Here is a 5,980-nt window from a genome sequence, read left to right on the forward strand (position 1 = left end):
GCTGCTCCTGCCGGCGGCCTGGGGCCCTCTACACTGGCCCGAGTCACTGTGCGGGGGAGGGGGGAGAAACAGAGAACAGTCAGTGACGCGCACTGTCCCCCTCCCCCACACCCACCCGCTCTTTCCGCCCCCCCACCCCAGCCACCCTAGCAGGGCACCCGAACCGCTCAGGCTGAACTTAGTTCCACACTCCTTGGGGGCAGCCCGGAAGCCGGCTCCCCGGCAGGCGCCCCCACGGAGCGAAGGAGCGACGCCTCCGAGGGCAGGCTGGTGCAAGCGCGGGGAGGGGAGACGCCGGGCTGGACCGAGCGGGGTGTGACGGGGGAGGGGGTCCGAGTGGCAGCGGCACGGGGGGGCCAGGGGAGGCGGCAGGCGGCGAAGCGCTCGGGGACACAAGGTCACTTGGGGGTGGGGGGGGGCCTCCCTGCGCCCGGGGAGGGGCCAGTCCCCAGACAGGGCAGCTCTCCAAAGGCTGTCCTCTGGGACAACTCAGGTTCTCCTCAAGAGCTGCGAGGACGAGGGGGCGTGGAGGCTCGGGCGCTGCGGGGGGCCGGAGGCAGGGACGCGGGGGGCGAAAGCGTCCCACCAGGAAGGGGGCCGGGCCACGTGTCCCGGGGGGCAAGTGATCAAAGGACGAGGGGGTGGGCGCCGAGCATTGTGGGAGACCAAACCGGAGGCGGGGGTCGCGGGGAGCAAGACTCCGGCAGGGTTAGGGCGGGTGCTGGGAAGGAGGCCGGGCGCCCTGCAGGCCAGGAAAGGAAGGGTCGGCTCCTCTGGGCAAGGGGCGGTCCGCGGGTCCGGAGACGCCAGAGGAAGGGGTGGGTGACGGGATGACCCTCGGGGCTAGTCGGGCCGTGAGGGGCGTCTCTTTGGGAACCCCGCGCTATCCTCACCCCGGAGCCGCCGCAGGTCGCGCTGGGTCCGGCTTGGTGTCACTCCCGCTCCAGCTCCTCCTCGCCGCGGCCGAAGGGGGGAAAATGGCTCCGGCTCCGGCGTCGCCTCTTAAAGGGCCTGAAACACCGGCCGGGAAATCCCACCGCACAGGCCCCGCCCCCCCACGGACAGCCCATAATAACCTCAACCAACTCCAACCCCCCCCTTCCACTACCGCCACCCTCCTCCCCAGGTCTCCCGGGCAACCCCGCCCCCTCGTCGCTCAGGCAACCACTGGCCACGCCCCCTTCGAGCGCGCGCGCGCGCGTGTCACCTGGGCAACCGCCCACCTCCTGGCCATCCCATAATACACACGGACACACCCCCCCCCCCCCCCACGCCCCCCCCCCACCACACCCCCACCACAACACCCCCCCCCCCCCAACACACACACACACACACAAACACACAACACACACACCCTGCCCCCCCACATTTCATACATATATGCCAGGGGCTGCTGACATCTCATAATATTGCAGACCTTTTGCAACTAACCCTCTTAGACATCCCATAATAGCCATCCTTTGCCAACTTCTTCACTCTTGGCCCTAATGCTAACATCCCATAATAATTCACCCCTCCCTCCCCGTGGCCATCCCATAATAAGCACCCCTCCCAGCACTTATGCCTCATATCCCATAATACTCAGCCCCATCCCCCACAGACATCCCATAATAACATCCTTCATCCACCCCCAGTTTGACATCCCATAATAGTCTGAAACTCACCCCCCCCATACTACAACAACGGACACTCGGCCTCCTCCCACACGCATCCCATAATAATCAGTCTCCCACTTTCTATACTGACATCCCGTAATAACTAACCCCCTAGGGCTGCCCTCAGTCCCTATAGGCTAGGGTCTAGAAGCTCACGTCACCCCCAGCCTTCCCTCTTCTAGCTCCACAGCCTATAATAAGTACCCCTCCTCTATCAAAAAGATAACCCATAATGATCAACAGCCCTACTGTCGCCCCACAGATGGACATCTAATCTCTTTTCCTCTGACACTGGAAAGCTATCCCATAATAATTTTACTCTCCTACCCACATCCTGACATCCCATAATAATTGCAAGGAGCCCGTGGTCAACCAAACATACCATAATACTCCCAACACAACCCAGTGTCACATCCCATAATGCTTCATCTCCACTCCACCACCCCTATACCCTTTGAGCCAGGCATCCCATAATATTCATATTCTTCCCACCCCCATCTCCAGGCGCTGTCAGTCTATTCTAACACCCAAAGCAGGGAGGGCCAGGCAGGCTACCCACGCTTCCCTGTCCCCGCCCCCACTTGCACACACCTTAATCCCTTTCTGGGCCAAAGCAGTATCCTGGCAAAAAGCCTCCTCATGTCTGGGACCCCAGCTTCCCTCATACCATCATTTCCAGACACTTGGGGGCTAGAAGCCCACCTAGGGCCCCATGTAGTCCCACCAAAATCCAAGTATTTTCCAGATGCTTACCTCCAGCTCCTAAGTTTTGAGGAACACCAACCAACCAAAATACCAAGCTGACAGATGAAATATTTACATGAAGTCTAATTCACCCTACAACATCCCATAATAATTACCAACTCCCATCCAAAGACTTATCTCTCAACATTCTAGCAATCCTCTCCCTCACCACACCCCCAGGTCAGGGACCTTTCACCAACACCCGCAGGCCACTCCTGCGAATGGACATCGCATCATGATGTGAACTCAGGATCCTGCTCTATACACACCGAGAGTGGAGGCCTGCCCTCCCCCTACTCACCACTGCTCATGTTCATTCAACCTATGTTGACAGAGTACCTAGCAATGCGGAGCTGCGCACCATGGAGAAACAAGGAAGACCAGGGGGCCTCACTTCAAAAACCATAAGCAACCAAGCAAACTATGATACACGACAGACAGAATGGTGCCAAGGGAGAACTGCTGAGGACTATTTCCCAATTTCCTGTTACAGAAAATAAAATCCCCCTGGTCCCAAGAGAGAACATATCCCAGTAAGATTTATCATGGTCCTTCCAGAGGCTGGAAGATGATACTTAAAGGATTTATGGATATAGACCATAATCAACATGATCTCCTATCTGTTCCCTACTTACTAGGGGATTTTTATTGGAAGCAACGTTCATCCATCCAGTGTTCCTAATACTGAAATCCTATAATATGTTCATGTCCTTCCTTCTTAAGAGACTCCACAATATGCCAGCATTGTTTCTCCCATTCTTGAACACCAAATCCTGCTTATCCTCGATGTCCCATATTTTTCAGGCACTTTCCCATTTTATATCCTGAAATCTCATAATACCTCCAATGGCCTCCATCCTCATGTTGTTGGGGCCCCATTCTCCACCTCAAAAAAAAAATATCTTTAGTTGTGTAATGTTCCCCATCTTCCCGCCTATATAGAAGTCAATATTCCAGCGGGGCATGGTGGCTCATGCCTGTAATTCCAGCACTTTGGGAGGCCAAGGCAGGTGGATCACAAGGTCAGGAGTTCAAGACCAACCTGGCCAAAATGGTGAAACCCCCATCTCTACTAAACATGTAAAAATTAGCCTGATGTGGTGGCACATGCCTGTAATCGTAACTACTCAAGGGCTGAGGCAGGAGAGTTGCTTGAACCCAGGAGGTGGAAGTTGCAGGGAGCTGAGATTGTACCATTGCACTACAGCCTGGGCAACAGGCGAGACTGTCTCAGAAAAAAAAAGTCAACATTCCAGGAGGCCTACATTGAATTATGCCCCAAGGTAGCCCTCCAGCATATACCATCCCCTTCCCTTATTATGCCTACCCTCCAGCCACCCTATGGATGCAAACCTAGAAGTTGAAAAAAACCAATTTTGTTTTGTTTTGTTTTGAGAGACAGGGTCTTGGTGGCGCAATCACAGCTCACTGCAGCCTCAACCTCCTGGGCTCAAGTAATCCTCCCACCTCAGCCTCCCACCTGTTGCTGGAACCACAGGCACACACCTCTACACCCAGCTAAATTTTAAATTTATTGTAGAGACGGGGTTTCACTGTGAACTCCTGGACTCCAGTGATCTTCCCACCTCAGGAAAGAGCCCAGTCTGAAAACCCTTTGGCCCTCAGAAAACCTGGGCCCATCAGCCTGTCACTTTTCCCTCTTCCTGATGCCCAGGGATTCAGGCCTGAGCGAAAACCAATGTCCCAGCACCACTGCCTTGCTGCCCTGACCCCAGGCCAAGGATAATGTCTCCCTCTGCTCATTTGCCTTTTTTGCATGGGTTCAAGACCTATGGAAGTGGGACGAGTTGAAAAGAAACTGGAACTTCCTTGTAGAAAGGCCCTTCCCAACCAGTAGTGAGTGGGGTGAACCTCATGCCATCTCTGCATTACCCTTCTCATCTCATTTCCCTAGACGAAGGCCTGGCCAAATGGCTCTCCCCTTCTCTAGGATCCACAGGACTGGAGAACTGGCACAAAGAAACGAGTTCAGGGAAGGCAAGAGCTTGCCTCAGGGAATTACAATCCCTCTGCTCCTGAGCAGAACACCAGAGACGCAGACAGGTCTTCTGCTAGCTCCTGGCTGACTTTGTAAACCCACTAGCCTTCCACATTTAACTCTCATCTTAGGACTGGAGTTTTCGGCATCAAAGACATCAGGTCCTGTCAAAAGCTCCCTCTGTCACCTTTGAAGTAGGTGTTTTCTTTTTCCAACCTTCCCTTCAGCTCCCTGGCCCACCCTCTTACTGCACTCATTGTGGCGAGCGGGCCACTCTCCCCCGTTCTGCAAGTCTTCCAGTTTCCCTCGTTAAATGCTCTTGACATCAAGACTGGGCCCCATTTACTTACCCAAGCCCTCTCCCATACTTATTCTGAGCACTAAGAATGAAACTTGTGTTCCACAATGGGCAGTGAGGAGGCAGCTCTTTTCAGATATCATGATGTGGGGACATCTCCTTTCAGGGAAGTTTCTCCTTCCTACAGAGGGCTGCCAGATGCCTCTTGTGCCCTCTTCTACCCTCATTTCTCCAGCGGATTCAGCCTGTCTCTGGGCCTCAAATTTCCCTCTGCAATATCTCCATCTGCCCATACCCATACGCTCATTTCCAGTCATCTGTCCATATAAACCAGTAAGAGAGTGTTTAACTGGGTAGTCACAGCCTCCTGCCCATGACTAAAAATATCCACATTTTATTTATCCATATATCCTTTGTCCACTACTCACCCTGTGTCCCTATTCCTGTAGGTTCTACCCACTTCGTCCTTTGCTGCTCTTGTTCCCCACCTCTCCCTGACACCACAACAAGGAGAAAGTTAAAATTCCTTCCTCTCTTCTTGAGTTCCAGAAAGGGTTCGGAGGTGTGTGCTGGTGCGTTGCTTTGCAGTCCTTATGCTTCTATGCTTCCCCTCCCTCCTCTAGCCCCATGCTACCCTCCCAGATAAATTATAAATAAACCACTAGCATGATTGGCCCAGGGAGACTAAGGGTGGGATAATCTCCTAATTAACGTACCCAGGAGGGCAGCCTCTCCAGCCAGTTACCTTAGAGTTCTGTTTTCATCCCATGATACAGAACCTAGAATAACACTCAGAGTGGGTTGTTCACGGAGTTTTTAGCATTTGCTGCTCTATAACTCCTCTCCTTACACCTCTGTTTTGCGTGAACCTGAAAAACTCTGTTTATAAGAGGTCCAAGGGGCCACAGTGTTCTCCTGCTCTGTCAGAAGAGGGGATTTTGGGAGACAACAGAGGGAAGAAAAGCCACAGTGACAGTGCACTCCAAAGGCTAGACAGGATGCAGATCACGTGGGGCTTGGGGGTGACATGCCAGGTGTTTGTATCTCAGGAGGCAACCTAGCCTCTGTTCTTTGGGTGTGACTGCAAGGTAGCAAAGCGCCCCGTGCACAACCCCCCAACCTGAGCTATGGCCTCCGGGCTCAAACCCAGTAAGACAAAGATGGAAGGGAGATGGGTACTATGGCCATCCAGGAGTACTACTCCCTTTGGTATGCCACCTGGCCAGAACATCTCAGTTCTCACTTGCAGCGCAGCACTGCAGGCGCCGGACTCACAGGGCAACC

General features: G+C 54.0%; 1 protein-coding gene across 1 annotated transcript in view; it reads right to left on the bottom strand.

Annotated features, from left to right (window-relative positions):
• The window catches only part of CHD4 (chromodomain helicase DNA binding protein 4), a gene marked incomplete at its 3' end in the record, with an annotated part of 37,425 nt that extends 36,398 nt beyond the window's left edge, over positions 1–1,027 (bottom strand). Inside the window, exon 1 of the mRNA XM_017891760.1 lies at positions 894–1,027. The remainder of the gene's footprint in view (positions 1–893) is intronic.
• Positions 1,028–5,980: the final 4,953 nt, after the last annotated feature.

This window comes from Rhinopithecus bieti, unplaced genomic scaffold (assembly GCF_001698545.2).
Source record: "Rhinopithecus bieti isolate Rb0 unplaced genomic scaffold, ASM169854v2 scaffold_21022, whole genome shotgun sequence".
NCBI classification, from domain to species: domain Eukaryota; kingdom Metazoa; phylum Chordata; class Mammalia; order Primates; family Cercopithecidae; genus Rhinopithecus; species Rhinopithecus bieti.